The sequence below is a fragment of the Sapajus apella genome, unplaced genomic scaffold (genome assembly GCF_009761245.1).
Source record: "Sapajus apella isolate SASKATOON/1434 unplaced genomic scaffold, GSC_monkey_1.0 scaffold36, whole genome shotgun sequence".
Taxonomy (NCBI): domain Eukaryota; kingdom Metazoa; phylum Chordata; class Mammalia; order Primates; family Cebidae; genus Sapajus; species Sapajus apella.
In genome coordinates, this window is record NW_022436976.1 from 6,072,190 (window position 1) to 6,094,465 (window position 22,276).

The 22,276-nt window shown below is 33.2% G+C and overlaps 1 long non-coding RNA gene across 1 annotated transcript; it reads left to right on the plus strand.

The window, feature by feature from the left end:
- The first annotated feature begins 2,081 nt into the window (after positions 1 to 2,081).
- On the plus strand, positions 2,082 to 2,726 carry LOC116563692. The gene is made up of 2 exons (XR_004274523.1): positions 2,082 to 2,175; positions 2,613 to 2,726. It is a non-coding gene; the product is annotated as an uncharacterized LOC116563692 (long non-coding RNA).
- Positions 2,727 to 22,276: the final 19,550 nt, after the last annotated feature.

Genomic DNA, 22,276 nt, shown 5'->3' on the forward strand with positions numbered 1-22,276 from the left:
ATAGTTACTGCATGATAGGTAGTAAAAGGAAAGCAAGGGAGGTTTAGTAATTTAGATGTGTTAAGCAGTTCCTTTCAAAATAAAATGTCAGAGGCTTAAAAGCGTTAACACAGTGTCAGGTAGTATCACCTCTATCCCTTATAAGGTGTTTGATTGAAGACTATGTCCTCAAACTTGCTGTGATCAGTTTTCTCCTCTAAAAGTACAGATTAAAATAGCATTTACCTCTTGGACTTGTGGTACTTAATCTATATAAAATGTTTAGAAAAGTCCGAGGCACTTAGGGAAGATTTGATAAATGTTAACTATCGTCATCATTATTATTGTTATTTTAAATTATTACTTTATAATTAAACAGAATCTATTACATTGAGGATTGATTCTGCTTTCTACATTATGTACAGCCTGAATTAATATAACAAGCATTTGTTGTTTGCCTGCATTATTTGAGACTCTGTGTTAAGTGCCGGGGTAAAAACCAAGATAGATGCAGTCATTCCTTTTAGGCAGTCTGACTAAGGACATATGCAATTAAGTGAGTTGAAGCAGAAAAAATAAATGCCTCAAGAGAGTCAAATGTGGATAAAAGTGCTTTAAGAATCAGGTCTTTTCAAGCAGTAACTTCAGAGATCTGGCCTGGTATTCGTAAAGCTAAGGAAGCTTTCATTAAGAAGCAGAAGCCCTAGTTACTGCTCTTTTCTTAATCTAAGTAAGTCTAAGGAAATATACTTTAAAAAAGTGACTGTGTGATAACATATTATCATGGGAATTATGATAGGGAAAACAACAAGGGTCCTTTGTAAGAATCTAATGGAGCCTGTGAGTATTCTGGGAAGAGGGAGCGGGGTATGGATAATCACAGAAAAGTAATAAGAAAATTATATTCTCTTAATTAAATTGTAGACCTATAATGGGAATATTATATTAAAATGCACCATTTAAAACTTGTGATCTACTAAAGAAATGGAAAGATTGATTAATAATATTGAAGGCCTTAAGAATGTAAACAGTGAAATATGGTAACTGTTATTGAGGCTGCCTTAGACAAAAAGAAGAAAAAAACAATTTTAAAATATAAAAGTAATTGGGGGAATGAAAATTGTAATTTGGTATAAGAAATATCACAATAATGCTTTATCTCTATTTTTTTTTTCATAAACTCCAGTCTAATCAGGATCATTATATGATATTACAGTAAATCTGTCTCCTCCTTCCCCACTTTCTCCACCCCATACAAGAAAGCGCCACGTGTGGTCATAATCTGAATATATAATAGAGAAAGGAGAATCAAATCATAAAACTCAAAAAATAGAAGTCTTAGAAATAAGCATAATGTAAATTGAAACTAGATGTTCCATTTTAAAGACAACACATTACCTTGACAAATACTGTCAGTAAACACCACATTTATTTCAGAGCAGAATATGTTTTCTCTATTCCTTCCCCTCCATCCTACCTCATGAGGAGAATATTATACCAATAAATCTCAAAATCATCTGGAATATAATTTCAATATATGAAAAAAATCTGTAATTTGTCAATAGTCTATTCAAAACTAACATTCAGAAAAATGGCAGCAAACTAAACATTATGTGTCAAGTTAGGAGCACTTAAGACATCATTTTTGAAGTCCTTTCTGTTAACCTTTAACCTTCTGGTGTTTAGATAATAATTTATTCATTAAACTGCTAACTCTCTTTCCAGAAGGATTTGCCTATGAATTTTTAACTGGGGCCAAACCTCCAGATGTCTTTCTCCTCCAACTAAATTCTCTTCTACCATTTCTTTTCCATGCTGCTCACTTTTTGCTTCCCAGAATCAGTTAGCTTCAAAGAGATCCCAGTCTGTATGTGTGGCTCCCCAACTAAAAATGATATCATTCTGAAATTATGCTCTCCACATAAGTTCAGTACACATTAGAGCTATAAAAATATTTCAAGTTTTGTATAAGATGTATTCTAGGCTCATATTTACTTATTTTTTTTCTCCATGTTAATTACTCTGTTTTTCACATGATTGAAGTAGAGTAAAATAGTCTCTTAATACCCATCTGCAATTCTATTTTCTTTTATGTTCAGATTCCCTAAATAGCCTCACAGATGATCATTCCTTTCCATAACCTCTAAGAGAAGATCTGAGGAAGAACTATGAAATCAAAGACTAACTAACTCCTCTGTGAGTCACTCTGCCCTCTAGAGTGACTGTTTATTACTTAATTTTACAGCCTGGTGTTGGGGTCTGCCTTCAAGTGTTCTGTGTCATGTCTGACACACTTTGTCATTTTCTTTCTGATTTTTGTGATTATTGCTGCTGTTATTGTTAGCTTCCTGTGTAAACCTAGTTCTCAGCTTGATGATATAAAAGCTATTTTAGCTGTCACTTTTATCTCTTTCATTTATATAAAAAGAAAATGAATATTTTAAACATTTGTGACTATTAATAAAGCCAGGGGTGTGTGTGTGTGTGTGTGTGTGTGTGTGTGTATCGAGAGAGAGAGAGAGAGAGAGACAGAGGAAAAGAGAGTGAGAGTTTAATCTAGGTGTTAACCCTGGGGTCTTGGAAAAGTTCCCATTTGAGTAATTGAATTTTTATTAACTCACTTCCTCTTGCAGGTATTTTTCATTTAATGCAGCACGGTGTTCTGTATTATTTCTGGATGCTAAGTTGTTGCTACATTTCTCCCGGTGGTGACTACATTTCATCAACGAATAAAGCTGTAACTGATACGTGAAATTATTTTATTTTGACATATGTGCTTTGGAATCCTCCCCTATCTTAAAACAGATACTGGAAAAGAAAAGAAAGATGATAGCAATATAGATAGAGGAAATTGAGATATCTAGAGGATTCCTGTTATTTAAAAAATAGTCTTATTTCGTTTTGGTATTACCCTCTAAATTCTGTAGACTTTTGTTTCAGAAAATAAAGAAAATAAATGGATTCACTCATTTATAGGTGATCCATTTATGGAGTCCTTGGGAAACAATAGCATAGACTGAAACAAAATGTTGTAGGAGATAGATCTGGCATTTTATTTTATTTTATTTTATGTCCTCTGAATAATGGCTGGTGACAACACAGATGTTAAACACAAAATATTACAGGGATTAATTCATAGCGCTCTAGTTTTCATCCAAGGTCATGTGCAGTGCAAACAATAAGTTACAGCCAGGCAGTCTGTAGTGGCAATTAAGGACCACCTAGGGTGGGGGTGAAGCTGAAGGTGGCTCTGACCCTAGGAGTCTACAGTCACTTCAGCATACCTCCTTGGAATGCCTTCTTGTTCATATAAATTAAACAAAAGTGAATTTTCTCCCCTTTAGGGAACAAACAATCCATGCCTCAGATCCTGCAGCCATTTCCTCCTTTAAAATTGCAACTGAATCTCCTCTAAACAGCAATTAGCATTTTAATAGTATTAATAACATACACGATTTTAACAATCTGAAGTGTTCTGCTTTTTATTGATGTCTTTTGTTGCAATTTTGTCTAATAGAGTGCCCAGGGTAGCAAAACATAACCAATTAAAACATTTGCCAAACAGCAAGGAATCTGGATAGCTTCAATGCTGCTCAACTAAAAATGAAAGTGGTTGTATGAAAATAACATTTCCAGCCAACAAGACCAGGGAACATACTGGCAATCCAAGTTGGGTAGTCCTTTATGTTGCGATTCTGCTTCAGAACTAGGGTGAACTGATCAGTGTTACCTTGCTATTGTCAGATTAGAAAAACCAAAGCTGGCAGTCTCATGCAGAGTCCCTGGAAGCCTCAACTCTCTGTGGTTTACAGAAAGCACAAGTATTCAGAAAACTGGGTAGCTTTAGTTTCGTATCAGATTGCACTATTTGTATGGAATCTTAATTAGATTCCTTGGTTATGTATTCTCATAACACATTGCGTTTTTCTTTCAATTAACACAGTATATCTACTTATAAAATATTAACATTGAGTACTTACTATGTGCTAAGCAATGAGTCAACAATTTACCAAGAACCATATAGTGATTCATGATATATGAATCCAATAGTGGGGTCTATTATTATCTTTTTTGTTACAGACACTGAAGCTTAGAGATGTGATTTGTCTGAGGTTAAAGAGCTAGTCAATGACAGAGCCGAAATACAAATGCTTGTCCCCCTGCCATCAGAGTCTATAATCTAGTGTGTATCTTCCCCGTGCAGGGAGGAGGGATGTTGCCTTTATTTTGCTTTGTTACAATGTCTGCCTCAGTGACAAGGCTCTAAAATTGAAGAGAGAATTGTTCCTATTTGCTTCACTGCTTTCTCTTTCTAAATTAACATGGTGTTGGGTGTATAGTAAGAGATTCCTAGATCTTTCCTAAATAAATGAAGAGTATGTCTAGATTTGCCTTGTCAAACTAGATTATCATTGGGCTTTTTTTTTTTTTTCCTTACTTGGTGTGATTTAAGTCTTCTGTGTTCCTGAAGGAAGCATACAGAAGTTTGAGCATTTATTGGTGCTTTATCTTCTTGGTAATGTTCATTTGCCTCTAAGGGTTTGTGTTTACATATATGAATAATGTTATATCTTCTATTGGTTCCAAAAAAGTGTTTAGGGTAGGTATATGGTCCTAAAAATTTATTCTGCCATTTTTAAAAGTTCTTGCTTTCCACAGTTAATCATCCATTTCTCTATTTCCTCAATTTCTTTTTACTTTTTACTTTTTTGGGGACAAATTATTCCAATTCGATTACTCATCTGGCTATCCCACCATATCAAAAGACTATCTCCCCACCCCTGTATATAGTTTGCTATATTTGAAATAAAATATCCTTATTTTTAATAGGCTTTATATAGTAATATCCTCAGCTGAATTGGGTCAGATTTGGGTAGGAGAAACACTAAAGTGCTCTGTTACATGTAAATTTGTGGTGCCGCAAAAGAAGTAGCTCTCAAATATAAATTTCCTCAGCAAGGCAATTTACTTCTATAGAAGGGTGCAGCTTACAGATGGAACAATGGCAAGCACATACTTGGATAATGGAAGGGAACAGGTGCTTATTCCTGATGCAGGTAGCCCCTACTGCTGTGTCATTGCCCTATTGGCTAGGGTTAGACTGCACAGCCTAAGCTAATTCCGACTGGCTATTTTAAAGAGAGCAGGGTTATGAGCCAAAGTGGTGGGGTGAGTAGTTTGGCGGGAAGGATGGTTATGGGACAGGTCAGAGCAGGTGACTGGGATGACTCAGGTCAAAGCAGGTGACCGGAGCAGGTGACCAGGATGAGTCAGAATGGAGCAGGCGCCTGGGGGAGCAGATCTGAACTATTGATTAGAACTGGTGGAAAAGGTTGTTTACTGAAACTACAAGGAAGTTAAACTTTAAAATGAAGAATTAACTAATAAGAGAGCTGAACATACTGACATTCGGGTTTTTTGAAGACAAACTTGGAGTTCACTATATCTAACATGCTCCCAAAGCAATTCTTATGGTAACCTTTTTCTCTCAGGTGAGTGTATGCATAACACATATACTTATTTGAAGGAATAGGAGCTACAAGAAATGGTTTTGGAGCACTTTAGTGTTATTCTTACCCAAATCTGACCCAACAAAGCTGAGGATATTACTATATAAAGCCTATTAAAATAGTGATACTTAAATATAGGAAACTATATATATACACACGCACACACACACACACGTACACACATATATATGCACACACATATGTATGTGTGTGTGTGTGTGTGTGTGTGTGTATATATATATATATATATATATATATATATATATATACACAGAGAGAGAGAGAGAGAGAGAAAAGTAGAGAGAGAGAGTCTTTTAACATGGTGGGATAGCCAGATGAGTAATAGAACTGGAATAATTTGTCTAAAAAAAGGTAAAATATAAAAAGAAATTTAAGAAATAGAGAACTGGATGATTAATTGTGGAAAGCAAGAACTTTCACAAATGGCAGAATAAATTTTTAGGTCCATATACCCTTTGATAGTCATGCTTCTCATATTTAAGGATCAAAATCACCTTGAGGGCTTGTTAAAACACAAGTTCCAGGGCCTATATAGTAAACATTCTGATTAAGTCTGGGGTGAGACTTGATTATTTGTATTTCTAACATGATCTCTCGTGAGGTTGCAAGATTATACTTTAAGTAGCACGGAGCTATACAGAACTACATTGGAAGTATATAAAGTATATTAGAGCAGTGGCAAGTTCAGAAATCAGATATTAAGAGAAGAGTCATAGTAATGCTTCTGATGCTCTGCCACCTGATGCCTCAGCCTCAGTAGACCAATCATCTAGTCTTAGAGGATGCCAGTCAAGCAGTGTGATGCTCTTCAATGTACCTCCTACAGGAAATACACAAAAGTTAAAAAAAGAAAAAAGCAGCTAGCAACTCTGCATCCAACTCTTGTATTCTTTCCACCAAAACTGGATTTGAACACAGCATCTAATTCATGGACTTGTTATTAAACATATTAAGCATGAAACAAATATATTTTTATTATTATTTTAGCAGATGTTATTTCACGTTTTTATTCAGTTTCCTATTCATAGTGGTTGTTGTTGCCAAACCTTTGACTCAGCCAACCATGCTTCTTTGATTTATTAGGCTTTTTTTTTTTTTTTAAAAGTTGCCTTTGTAAATTATATTATTAGAAACTCCAGACAGAAATGACAGTTCAATCCATGGCTAAGTATATGCCCTGTACTTGAGTAGTGAAAAGTTAGTTCTCACTAGACCGTAACTCCCAGCTAAAGGCCCACATTAAAACAAAAGCACATGAGAGTGATATCACTCATGCTGATCCAGTCTGTGTGGAGGAAAAGAAGTGGGCCTGACTTCCATAATTTCTTTAGTACAACCACAACACAGCATTTACTTCTTGGCACTGACTCTACTGAATTACTGAATCTTTCACTTGACAGAAAGCTCTTTGACGGGACAGGAAAAAACCCACAAAACAAAACCACAATTTCTTCATAGTTGAATCCATAGTGGATAACACAGAATTTAATTCATTGTGGGTGCTAAATTTCTGTTTACTAAATTAAAGCCAACTCCTTCCTTGAATGACTATTTGTATTCTAATAATATTTTAACATGGGATTTGAGTACCTTCAAATTCCAAGTGAATTTTGGTAGAGAAGAAATAATAAATTTCCACTTAAAAAGTTCAAAATTGTCCATGTTTTGTGTAAAAACTTTAATGGCATTAAAAATTTTGCTATTTATGATAATTATCATGAATACAAAACGCCAAAATTGTTATTCAGCTTTTGAAACAAGCTTTCCTTATTTTTTTTTTTGATCCATTAAGATCTCCTGAATAAACTCAACACATAACTTCCGTTGTTGCTATATGAAGTACTAGGCATTCTGAAGTTTTATGTACTTTGCATCTAGCTTTTGCTAGCTAGGGAGCTCATTAACAGTTACTTCTTGTTGTGAATAAACTGCCCCATGAGAGTAAAAGAACTCCTTAATTCACAAGTTCACATTCTTCTGAGAGGTCACTTCACCTTCTAAGTCAGTTATAGCACATTAACAATGCTCTGCTTCCAACAATTATTTTTCTAGGTTATGTAAATGTAGCTGTTTAAGGCCTGACCAGATATATTCAGACTCTATCACTCAGGTCTGTCTGCAAAGGGAGGGTTAAATCACTTTCTAATGAGATTCAAGATATCAGGGGAAACATTTCACAGTTATTTTGACTGCTGTAATATCAATATTCAAAATGATATATGGAAATAATGAAAAAAATAGTAATAAAATTATTCTTTTTTATTAAGCTAATGCAGTGATTGTGATAAGTGTAAGATTGACAGTCCAGGCATCTGGAGTATTCTTTTAAAAGAACAGAAAACATTAATAGCAGACAGGTAGTTTCCTCTTTCTTTACCATGTCAGTCCTTTCACGGGTGAAGTGATGAGAAAGGTGCCCATCTTGGGATAGTGTTGTTGCATATTAATAGGAGCAGTCATAAAATGACTAATAATTAATGTGGTATCATAGAAATACAGACATAGGTATGGTCCAAACATATTAACACCTGCTTACTGAATTAATCCTTTTTCTGTCCAGAGGATTATAAATATGAGCCATTTCAAGTGTAGACTTTTGAATGATGTAAAGGAAGCTTCAGCAACTTCAGTCTCTCTTAGACAGAAAATAGATGAATGAGAATCTTGATTACATTTATCTGACAATGCAAGGAGATGAAAGTAACCAATACCTTAAGCCACCTAGTTGCATATTTTGACTAGTATAACTGTAAAACTTCAAGAAATGCTTGTAATTAATATTTTAAAACATTCTTATGCATCAAGAAATGTGATTCATCTACTAAGGTTTAATTTCCTGTATAATTAAAATATTAATCTTTAAATAAAGAACAAACGATTTAGGGCATGGTTACCATTTTTAAATATTTTTGTTAGAACTTTGAATAATGCTTCAGCAAAGCCACTTAAAACATTACAAAAGCACACCATACCTGATACTGTGTTGTCAGTCCCACGTTCTACAATTAGTTGGTGTTTTACCTGATATCTTATCAGCTTTCAGAATTGCCATTTAATTCTTTGTTTTGAATTTACAACATTCACAGAGTACTGCTGAGGGATTTGGAGAGCACTTGAGATATATGAATTATTAATTGACACCCATATCAAATTTTGTCATTTTTACTCGAAACTACAACTCTAAATTGCTCATTTAAGTAGTTTTAGCTTATGTTCTAAACAAATGATGCCTTTAAAGGAATAGAGAATGAGAATCCTGCTACTTTAAAAATGTACCCTAAGAGGTAGAGACTCCACATATGGTTGTAGTAACCAAGTCAAAGAACCTGGCCCAAGTGGCAAACCTATTACTTTGCAAAGAAAAAAAAAAAAAGATGGTATTTCATGATACCGGTGATGGCTATGAAAATCTACATACACACTGTGCTATCTTTATGGATTGCATGTTTGTAAAGTCAGTCAGGAGATAAGGCAATAATTTGGGATTGTTTCCTTCTGGAAAATATATAACTTGTTGCTTTCTATGATTTTTTTATATTAAAACTTTATTTTGGACTTTTGATTTTGACAGATAATTGAGAGATTCATGTTTCCTTTACACATTTTCTCACCTAAAGTTCCCAGTTTCTTGCCTAAGGAGCAACCTGAGTCACTATGATATCCTAATATTCTCCAGGTAAAGCATCTGTATCATGTGGTGAAAAGCCTGATATCTGTTCCAATTTGTTGGTATCAGTGCTGTAAGTTTTTAAATATTTTGAAAATCATTCTTGTAATATGACCAGGGTAATACCTGGGCAGAACAGGGAGGCCACAGTGCTGCTCTTACTTAGTAGTACTAGGTTATAAAACAATAAAATAAAATTTTATAAAGTTAAAATACCCATAGGTCTCTATGCATTGCATAGCTCTAGAATTGACCTGAAACAGCATGATGGTTACCACTGCAGTAAGGCTTGGGCTTTCTCATACGTTCATCTACATCATATTTGCATGATTAGTAGCATGTCTCCAGTGCAAACCAGCTGGCAAGAAACCTAAGGAATAAGAACATAAAGAACAAAAATGTCTTCTAATTTGTCTTTATGGTCAAGACCATTGCACTGTTGACAATGTAGCTATCTTGTTGATTGAGCCTTCACATAATTTCACCACTAATTTCCCTTTTTTGTCATCAAAATGAGTTCACCAGGATTCATATGAGTCAGTTGCCTCATTTCAATTTACTGAATACTTCTTGAATGTGTTAAAGAGTCATACATTTGAAATGTGCTTTATTAAAGACCAAGACTTAAATAATAAAGTAGTTAGATTATGTTTGTCCAAAGTTCTATTATAGCCTCTTTAAATTTCAAAAAATGTACATGTTATGAACTATTTACCTTTTTGTAAAATATTTGTATCTGTTTATGCTCATTATGAATGTTTTCATTTCAGTGAATAAATGGAAACTTTGTAAGGCACAACGGTGTTCAAATATCAGTGTATTAAGCAATGTATTATGTAAATTCATGAGTAATACATTTTCCTTTCATTATGAATATATTTGTTTTATACAATGATATTAATATTGTGTTTATATTTTTTAAGAAAATGGTCATAAACTGTGGTCAGAGGCATATCAAACAAGTTTCTACTGGGTCCAAGTAAATACAACTCAGGCATTATCAATTGAGAATGAAGACATTATTTTCTTTCACCGATTCTTTAAAAGAGTTCTAATCATCATTCTGCTACTCAATATGTTAGTTTCTTTGTTGTTCTAGTGGGAATTAAAAAAAAATACCATGCACATAGTGATAAAAAGTAAATTATTTATTGTTTTAAAAAGTTTTGAATTTTTATGAACCTTTTAGATATTAGGACTTACTGCTTAAATAGCATTCACTAAATAAATAAAAATGATAAATGTTGAGTCACAATAGGCTCAATACTAAACTATTTTTCCAACATGAAAGAATGTTTCTGTATTAGTTCCATCAAAGCATTGTTTAAATAATGGTCTCTTTTATTTATCCTTGTCCCATTTAAGCTTTGAAATAAAGGAATCTATTTAAAAATCCTTCAATTCTTCAGTTAAAGTTAAATTATTTCTCAAGTGAGAAAAAATGATGATAGTATTCACATATATAGACATAATCATTAACAGGCAATCTTGGTACTTGTTTTACCAATATGACTGCTAAAAGCCAAAGTTCCTTAAATCTAAATGAGTCTTTCCAACCCATGTTTTCTTATGGTGATTAAAGCACAGAATTTTTAGAAGCAGACAGATCACAGAAAGCAATATCAAAAGCTAAGGTTGATGTCAAATCAATGCCCAGGTTTAGTTGATTTTTGTTATATTTGGTTTCAGTATTGATCTAATCTAGAAAATGCTGGGCTCACTATGAACTCTAAACAATGTACTCTTTGAAGTGTAATGCTATATTTGATAATAAAACATATGAAACTGCAAAATAAAATACTATCAAAATATATATAAACAAAAAGATATCTTCCTGAGTATTTAATAAGAAGGTAAAAAATTACTGTTTTTTTTTTTTTCTTTCTGTTATCTGTCTATAGCGCTTATCACTAAGGAGTATAGCAATCTGCTCCTTTTAAAAAAAATCATCTTTCTGGTCCTCCTTAGGACCCAAATCTATATTTCATTATAATTTCTATCATATTTTGGATACTCGGCATATTTTGTACTTTTTAGCAGCAAAGCTTTATAAACAAGAAAAATGTTGATTTGACGTAGATTTCATTGCCAACTATATTTGTTTTGGGGGAAAGTGTTTTAGCCAGTCCCAGTCCCTCTCTCTCCTCCATGAACAGATATTTATAGTGATTGAATTTTGATCTTTGGTATTAATCACAACAAGGTTATCAGAGCTAGCTCTTAGCTCATGAACAGATACAAAAAGTCTACTATATAATGGTCAGGGTAGTAAGATCATGGATAGATTATCTATTTTGTTATTTCTTTCTTTTTATATATATATTTTGTTATCTGTTTCTAAAGAAAAAAAATCATCTGTTAGGCCTTCTGCTTCCTAATTGAGGTGAAGCTTTTTTCGTGATCTATTTGCTTTTGTTTTGTACATCTGAATTACTTGAATGTAATGTATTTTATAATTACCCAAAGCAAAATGATCAATTAATATGCACAGGGTTGTGAAATCAGAGTTTGCTTTAGTAGCAATACTTGTGAAAACAATAATATGAAGTGTAAACTATTTAGTAAATAATTTTATCTCCTTCCCCTCCAATTCAATAGCCTAAAGGTTGATTTTGAATGTAAAAATGATTTTTTTGCTAAGTCCATTAGTTACAAATTTTTGCATTCTGTAGCAAATTTAATAAGCCTGATATTGATACAGTTTATATTTTCTTAAAATCATTATTTATATGAGTGAATTTTATATGTTGGACAATTAGAACTAAACTTTATCATAATGGGCCTTATTTTCATAAACTAGTGTGAATATTCTTTTTGGGTAAGTGCATGAAGATTGAAGATATATAAATAAGTAGATCTATAAGTCTAATGATCTGTCTATATATATGAATATCACTATTCCAGTTATATTTAATATTAAAATCTGTTCTATCTACAAAGGTCAGAATATACAGCATTCTACAGCTGTGGCAGAAAAGTTTCCTAATTTGAAAGATAATTCCATCTTTACTAAAAGGTTGCATTTATTGCAAAACAAACAGTTCTCTGATTCAGCGGTAATAATGAGTACTAAACGAAGCTCACTCTTATTTTAGTGCAGTTTGCATGACTCAAGCTTCTTGTAGTAATGCTAGGTGACAGCTTCTCAGGTGTAGTAAATTCACCAAAGTTCACAGAGAAGCAACCTATTAAGTAGTTAAATGCCATCACGACATCTTCAGAAAGGTAATGGAAAACTCATTCTGCATTAAAGCAAAGCATGAATATGGGCCTCAGTGTAGTAAATCTGCAGTTTAGAAGCCTGGGAGCCCTGGGAACCCTGGGAAGCTTAATGATATCTCTGGATGCCAAGTCATATGCCTGGTAGTTGTCTTGCTTCTGTGTAGTATGGTTTTGACAAATGAAATTTCACATTCCCATCAAACAACAGATCCTTTCAAGGATTATAATGATTAGTGCAATTATAGAAATGGAAAATCATATTCACAAAGAGAATGGTAATGAATCAACATCAGAGAATGATATTTGGAGAGTAGATTATGAAATTTAGATAATTGTTGATTCAGGTAAATGGTAAAAGAGTAATTGACAAAGGAAAATAGAGCAGCCTTGTACAAAGTGTTTGTACATAATAAACTTTTAGAGGCACAATGAATGTATGAGTCATAGAATTTAGTAAAAAAGATTTGGTAACAGACTCAACTTTGATAATGAAATTAAAGCTCTGAATTCAATAAACTGTCAAATTTCAAAATTTTTTATACTATTGGTCAGGTATTCAGGAATGTGTGAAAAAGTGACAATGATAGTCTTCATTAATTATTAATATAAAAATGAAATATGGAAAATTAAATTGATAATAAAAATATTTAAGTTTTTGCTGCTGAATTGGTAGTACTATCAAGTTGTTGTTGGGTTTCTCCATAAATATATATATATAAACATAAAAATATATATATATATATGAATATAAATATATATATAAGAACCCAACCGGTTCTTATGCATGTAAAATATAATAAAGAAAAGACTTTCAATTATAGAGGTAATTGACTAGTTGAATTATTGATTATTTTCTATCATCATTTCATATGTGCATTTTCCAAAGACATGTATGAAAATGGAGAGCATTATCTATTTTTTGCTTTATCACTGGTCAACATTTATTTTCTTCATTTCATACTGACAACAAGATACAAAAAAATGAAGATCATGTTTTTCTAAAGCACAGCACTGATCTACTCCTTAGACAAACATTGTTGCTGCCCATTTACGACTTATTATTGCCCTGAGCTATGTACTGCTGCCTTCCAGTGCTATATTTCTTGAAAATTTGACATAGAAATCTATGACACAATCTGTCAGCTTGGTGTGGAAAAATTCAGGTTCTTTCATTAATATTAAACTTCTTGGGGAAAATATGTTGCTGAAACAAGCATTTCTTTTAAGGATGAAGGAATTTATATTTTACTATTGACATGATAATTGAAATCATATTTAACAAAATGAATGATAAAGAAATTATACCATGTGTTCTAAAAGAAGAGACAAAGATGGATCAGAAGAAGGAAAAGTGTGTTATCACAAAATATGCAAGCACTCAGGCATTCTTACTAAAGTAATGAAATAATGAAAAGGAAAATTATTGTGACCATCTATTATTATTTCTAACGAGCATCAAAGGGATTATGATAAAAAAAAATATTGTCAGTCATTGCAATAGAATATAGCTGAATTGCTACATCTTTTTATGGCAATGCAGCCAAGTATAATTTAGATGTAAATCATGTCTCTTATTCCCCACTTTATAATGGACTTTCATTACCCTGTACACAAAATTCGGAACAGGAAGTGGCAAAAAGTCAGATACTTGTCTCTGCCTTCTCCTCTAAGGACTCCTTATGCAGAACTCCTGGTGACTTCAGCAGACACAAAAAACTGTGCACAGTGCAAGATCTGCTCTTGGGAGCTTGGGAGCACTAACATTTTGGCCTTTTTGTTTCATGTGGCATAAAAACTAGAGGCAATTTTCATTTTTCTCTATATCGCAACTGAAATACATTCCTTTGATGTCAAACACTGGCATAAGTCCCCCTACCCCATTTTAATGTGCCAATTTTTTCTCCCTTTTTCTTTGGATATATTCTGTCCATTTGAAGTAAGACAGTTTTATTTTAGAGAGAAATTAAGAAAAGAAAACCTTAGTCTCGTTAGACAACTGACTAAAGGAATTGGACCCTACTATGTTGATGTGCAATTGTTGCCATAAATAATGATATTATATGCCTGTCAAGGTAAATGTATTTTCCAAATTCCTTTAATAATAACACATATTTAAACAACGTTTTAAAGTTAGCAGACATATGAACCGACATTGTTGCTTATGATACTGATCATAAAAATGTGTTACTTTATTGTCACTTCAAATATAAGGAAAATTAGTTTCAGACATACATTAACTTTCCTGATGTCATGAATCTAGCAGGAAGCATAGCTGTATGTCTTAAACACAATATTTCTAACAATTTTGGGGTATTTTCTGCTATATCACATAACCTCAATCTTTTCCCCCCTGACATGGATTCTCCTTCTGTTGCCCAGGCTGGAGTACAGTGGCGTGATCTTGGCTCACTGCAACTTCCAGCTACTGGGTTCAAATGATTCTCCTGCCTCAGCCTCCCGAATAGCTGGGATTACAGGCATGCATCACCACGCCAAGTTGATTTCTGTATTTTTAGTAGAGACAGGGTTTCAATATGTTGGCCAGGCTGGTCTCAGACTCCTGATCTTGGCCTCCCAAAGTGCTAGGATTACAGCCATGATGCATCACACCTGGCCAATTTTTAAAATATATAATTTATTCTCGTGGGCACGTAATAAGTTTATATATTTATGGGGAACATGAGATGGTTTGATACAGGCAGGCAATGCTTAATAATCACATCATGAAAAATGGGGTATCCATCTCCTCAGGGATTTATCTTTTGTATTACAAATAATGCAATTATAGTATTTTAGTTATTTTAAAAATCTACAATTAAATTATTACCAATAATAATCACCCAGTTGTGCTACTAAATACTAGACCTTATTCATTCTTCTAAAGAATTTTTTACCCATTAACCATCCCCACCTACCCCTCACCCTCCCACTACCCTGCCCAGCCTCTGGTAACCATCCTTCTACTCTCTGCCTTCATGGGTTAAATTGTTTTGATTTATAGATCCCACAAATAAGTGAGAACATACAATGTTTATCTTTCTGTGCCTGGCTTATTTCACTTAACATAATGACCTTCAATTCCATCCATGTTGTTGCCAATGACTAAATCTTATTCTTTTTTATGGCGGAATAGTATTCCATTGTGTATATGTACCACATTTTTAAAACCTATATCTATTAATCTATTGATGGACACTTAACATTTCTTCCAAATCTTGGCTATTATGAACAGAGCTGCAACAAACATAGGAATGCAGCTATCTCTTCAATACACTGATTTCCTTTTTTCTGGGTATACACCCAGCAGTGAGATTGCTGCATCATAAGGTAACTTTATTTTCAGTTTTTATAGGAACCTCCAAACTGTTCTTCATAGTGGTTGTGCTAATTTAAATGTCCCACAAATAGTGTAGGAGGATTCCCTTTCCTCCACGTCCTCACCAGCATTTGTTATTGCCTGTGTGTTGCATACAAACAATTTTCACTGCTGTGAGATGATATCTCATTCTAGTTTTGATCTGCATTTCTCTGGTAATCAATGATGTTGAACATCTTTTCATATGTCTGTTTGCCATTTGTATATCTTCTTTTGAGAAATACCAATTCAAATCTTTTATTTCTTTTTTAATTCTGTTATTGACTTTTTTCCTATAGAGTTGTTTGAGCTCCTTATGTATTCTTGTTATTAATCTCTTGTCAGGTGGTTAGTTTGCAAATATTGTCTCCCATTCTGCGAGTTGTCTCTTCACTTTGTCGATTGTTTCCTTTGCTGTGCAGAAGCTTTTTAACTTGATGTGACACCATTTGTCCATTTTTCTTTGGTTGCCTGTGCTTGTGGGGTATTACTCAAGAAATTTTTGCCCAGACTCATGTCTTGGAGAGTTTCGCCAACGTTTGCTTGGAGCAATTTCATAGTTTGAAGTCTTAGGTTTCATTATTTTATACATTTTGATTTTATTTTTGTACGTGGTGAGATAGGGGACTAGTTTCATTCATGGCATATGGATATCTGGTTTTTCTAGCATCCTCAACAGATTTTTATCACAAAATTTAAAAAATTACCAAGTGAGGCATGACTTAAAATTTTGGTGATTGCCAATTTTTTAAGGGCCTAGGATTACATAAAAGGTAAGGCTTTTTTTCATAATAAATAAATAATTTGTTTTGGAAAATTAAAGGAAACCTGAATTCAAGATGTAGGGAATTAGCTGGGGTGCTTTTTTCAAATGTACAGTCCTGATTTTAACACTCAAAGATTCTGATTTAATACATCTCAGTGAGACTTTATATTCTCAGGTGTTTTTTTAAACCCACATTTGGAAAACCTCTGGTGTAGAATTTTGTTTGATAATTCAGTGTCATAGGTCAATATACTATATTTTCATCCACAGGCAACACATTTTTCCTTTTCTCTTCTCTTCCATACTTTTCCTCCCCTCCCCTCCCCTCGTCTTTCCTTCCCTTCCCTGTCTTTTCCTTTCCCTTTTTCCCTCTCTTTGTTTTTTGTAGATTTATTTATCAACTTCATGTTCCCCAATTGTATTGTTTCTCTTTATTCATTTTCAATTTACCTGTTAAGGAAACATTTTAGACTGTTTACATGTACATTAAAAAGTGTGTGATACAGCCAGGATTCCTGTAGAAGTTAGCTATCTTGTGGATTCGTTATTTCTTGATTGAAAATAACTACATATGTCTTGGAACTAGGTGAGGAGGTGGCAAGGTTCTAGGGTCAGATAACCTGGGTTCAGATATTCTCTGCCTTTGCTACTCTGAAAAAAAATTTAATCTTTCTATTTCTAAATTCGCACATCGGTAAAATGAGAATCATAGCATTTTATGTCATAGAGATTTTCTGAAGATTAAATAAGATCATTGTTGCCATTTACTCAATGCCTAGCACTGTCTCCAGAACATGGAGACCGCCCAATGAAAGACCTACTATTGCAGTTGTCATGTTTTTACTAAAGTTGTTAGTTACTGTTATTAATTAGCCAACTTTCTAATTAGGAAAAAAATAATGTTACTACTGACCATCTGTCTTTGATTTTTGGAATGTCTCTCAGGAACATTTAAATGAATTAATTTTCACAGCAGAGTTTCTTGATACAACTATTGGGCTTTAGAGAATGATGGCCAAAGGCAAAGATTAGCCTTTTGTACAGTTACTGCAAAACAATTCTGCTAGTTAGCTATCATGATCAGCCATATATTGAGCCATTTTGCCCACCATGTATTTTTATATTATTTGATTTATTAAAAAAATTTGTGGCTGTTGGTTTTGTTTTTAGTAAATTGTATAAACTCTCTGGGTTATATACACTTGTACAATTTCAAAATTTGGAGTGTCGTTAGTACTTAGTGATGGGGAAGAAAATCTACCTGAAATACTATATGTGAAATTCTCAGATATATTTTCTCAAAGTGCAGTTGGTACATGGTAGCCTCAGTCAGTGAGTGTGCAAGTATCTAACGATTGCATAAAAATGTTATTCATTAAAATACAAATGGCCAGGTGTGGTGGCCCATGTCTGTAATCCCAGCGCTTTGGGAAGACGGGGTGGGTGGATCATGAGGTCAGGAGTTGAAGACCAGCTTGGCCAGCATGGTGAAACTCCATCTCTACTAAAGATACAAAAAAAAAAAAAAAAAAAAAAAAGCTAGCCAGACGAGAAAAAGCTAGCCAGGCGAGGTGGTAGGCACCTATAATCTCAGCTACTCAGGAGACTGAGGCAGGAGAATCGCTTGAACCCGTGAGGCACAGGTTATGGTGAGCTGAGATCGTGCCATTGCACTCCAGTCTGAGCAACAAGAGCAAAACTCCATCTCAAAAAATATATATACACATATATATATATATGTTAGCATTTATGATGATAGGCAGGTGGATAATAATTTTAGGAATTCTATGTCTATCTAAGAAATTTTCTTAATTTACTTTAAATTAACTCATATTACACATGTGCTACCTATATTGATCTGAGTGCCTACAATAAGAACTGTAACCTCCTCTGCACATTTATTTACTTACTCAATGTTGCTTAGGCATACATCTGCTTATTTCATGGTGTAAAAGTTTTAAGTACAAAATTGACTGAACCAAGTTTAAAAACTATGAGAACCCTTAAAGGAAATAATAATGAAGTATTAAAAAACAGTTAAATGAAAGAAGGGAGAGAACACTGAAAAAAATTATAAATAAAATACAATGACATGCCATACCAAAAATAAAAGAAAAATAAATATAATGAATTTAAAAAATAAACTTATTTCAGCCTCAAAGTATTTTCATTTGCTGTTGCATTTACCTCAGTTGGATTTTTTGGCTGGATAAATTTATAATTTGCTTTTTTGTTACATTATCTTATCTCAGATACTGTCCATTAAATGAGGCCATGACACTAGTGGTAACACAAATCTCAGTGGCTATCTACTTCATTATTTTTCTCTTATATTCTGAAAATATCTTCCCTCTATTTCCCCATTAAATGTAAGGAATATGAAAACTGATCCCTTTTACCCCAAACAACCTGGACACGCACACTTACTGCTTGATCACTGACTGCAACGCAGGATATTGATCAGAAGTATAAAACATCAAATAAATACATTATTGATTGTCACAATATAATGACGGAACAGTTCACTTGATTCATTCTCTGAAACACCTCCTCTATTATGAGTACTGCTCTTTACAGGATACATTGTTGAAAACACACACAGAGATATGTTTGATTCTATGTTTGATTCTTGGACCATTAAATGTTTTGAAGAGAAACAAGATTGTTTACTGTAATTTAAATTTTATAAACATGTAACATCTAATAATGTTTAATAGTAACATATAATAATTTGACAAGACTCTAGCCTTGCACTTTTCATACATTATCTCATTTAATTCTCAATTCATCCTGTAATAGGTTAAAGGGAAGATGTCTGACAGTTAAGGGGTGGGAAGGGCAATAAGATAAACAGGTTCTAAACCCTATACTATTCTGAGAATCAGTAATTTAGATTTAGATATGACATAAAATATTTGGTAAATGGAATTTAAAAGTAAATTTATGCCATTAAAATAATGTATTACAACATATTAAAATTACTTTTAGTAGAAATATAACTCTTAAATGGCAAGCAGGATTAATGCCTTGTTTGCTTTAAGAAGAAAATCATTTTTCACTCATAGATTAATTATATCAATGTACATTGATATAATTTTGTATGTATACAAAATTTTTATAAAATATGTAAAATAATAAAACAATATGTAAAATAATATCACATGTATTTTATTAATATGTCACTGATATTACTTTTTCTCGTGTTTTGTTATTTTTTAAATTAATTGCCTAGGTTATTTTGGAGGCCTACTCTCAAATATCTTCCCAGCATTCCTTATCATTGATTGTTTTTTCTAGATTATAAAGTATTGATATTAAAAATATATCATATCCTTTGTACTTAGGGCAGGCTGAAAAGAGAGGCCTTTAAAAACTTGTGTATTTCTAAGAAAATTTGATATATGTGTGATTAACATTACTATTTTGAATTTATGTTTTTATACACAAAGTATTTCAGAGATTATAATAGGACATACTGTTATTTTAAGTATATGATATCCTTCAAAATAATAGGAACTTGGAAAAATTACTTGTCTCATGAATATCAAGCCCTGTCTAACTAAATTAATTTTTACTGAGTGAAAGACTCATCAGATTGAATAAATAAAAGAGAAAGAATAGACACAATCTATCTGATTCTGACTTTTTTCTTTTATAAATTAATTTTCTTAACACTAAATAGGGAAATGCAAGTTTGACAGTATAAATATTAAGGTGTGATCACGATAAGTCGTGTACCATGCCCATTATAGCAACTACCATATTATGGTTAAAGGGGCATAATTAACACATTAATTCCTTTTACAAATACATATTGAATATCTATGTATGGAAATGGACTTCCTTATTAAAAAGAGAGTCCCTCCAAGATATGAGTGGAAAAATCTTTTGGAAAGACAATATCATGCTTAGAAGGGGAAGAAAATTAATTTAACCCTGAACCATTCATTGTCCTTGATATTCTCTTATAATGATATCTACCACTGCAGAGAGTAAACCCTTCTCTTTAACAACTGGTGAAGAATTGGGAAAAATAAAATCAGTCTTTCCCTCTCTTTCAACATGGTCACAGAAACAGGATGGGAACAAACGTTAAGCATAAAACATGTGCCCACTCTCAATGAGTGTATGTTCTAGTCCTGAACTTATACACACACAGACAAATGATATATAAAAGAGGAATTGGCAGTGCCATAACAAAGAAGCATGTAGAACCTCACTGAAGTGCTAAAGAGACTGAGTTAGTTCTGTTTTAGGACTCTAGAATGCTGAGGAAGTGGATAAAGAAAATAGGCTGTGGAATAAGGTATTTTCGAATGGTGTATAAATTACCAATGGGGTCTTACAGGAATAGCTACAGAATCCTGATTATTTCAGGCAATGGAAATATCTCAAACAAATACTCATATATGAGAAGATATAGGGCACTTATGGAGAACTACGGTAAGTTCAATTTGAATAGTGGGTAGAGTGTATGAAGAAATATAGTGGGAGATAGGGCTGCAAAACTAATCTGTAAATCCTGAATATCATCTAAAGTAATGAGTATTATTTTGTAAAGACAGGGAGTAAGCTTGGTATATTTTCACATTACTAAGAATTGTGGAAATTAAATCTTTCTTCCTTTCAGAGGAAGAAAGACCTGTCAGGCTTTCAATACAAAAAGAGAAAAATGTATATTTATTTATTGAGTGTATCATTCTGGACCCAAAATTAAATATATAGTATCTTATTTAATGCTCACAACATTTTATGAGGCAGGAGATAAAATGTTCATTCAATATATGAAAACAGTGGCTCTATGAACAGGCAACCTACAGAATGGTAGAAAATTTTTGCAATCTACCCGTCTGACTATGGTCTCATCCAGAATTTATAAGAAACTTAAACAAATTTTCAAGAAAAAGAAAACCCCATCAAAATGTGGGCAAAGGATATGAACAGACACTTATCAAAAGAAGACATTTACAAGGCCAACAAACATATGAAAAAAATCTCAACATCACTGATCCTCATAGAAATGCAAATCAAAATGACAATGAGATACAATCTCATGCCAGTCAAGAATGGTGATTATTAAAAAGTCAGGAAACAATAGATGTGGCAAGGCTGGGAGAAATAGGAACCCTTTTACTCTGTTGGTGAAAATGTAAATTAGTTCAACCATTATGGAAGACAGTATGGGGATTCCTCAAGAATCTAGAAGCAGAAATACCATTTGACACAGCAATCCCATTACTGGGTATATACCCAAAGGAATATAAATTATTCTATAAAGACATATGCACACGTATGTTTATTGCAACACGATTTAGAATAGCAAAGCCTTGGAATCAACCCAAATGCCCATTAATGACAGACTGGATAAAGAAAATATGGTACATACATACCAGAGAATACTACGCAGCCATAAAAAAGGAATGAGGTCATGTCCTTTGTAGGGACATGGGTGAAGCTGGAAGCCATCATTCTCCGCAAACTAACAGAGGAACAAAGAACCAAACACAGCATCTTCTCACTCATAATTGGGAGTTAAACATTGAGATCACATGGACACAAAGAAAAAGCACACACCAGGGCTTGTTTGGGGGTGAGGATGGAGGGGAGGGAACTTAGAGGATGGGTCAATAGGTGCAGCAAAATACCATGGCACACGTATACGTATGTAACAAACCTGCATGTTCTGCATATGTATCATTTTTTTAGAAGAAGAAATGCAGGAAAAAAAATTTTTTTTTTTAAAGTGACTATAAAAA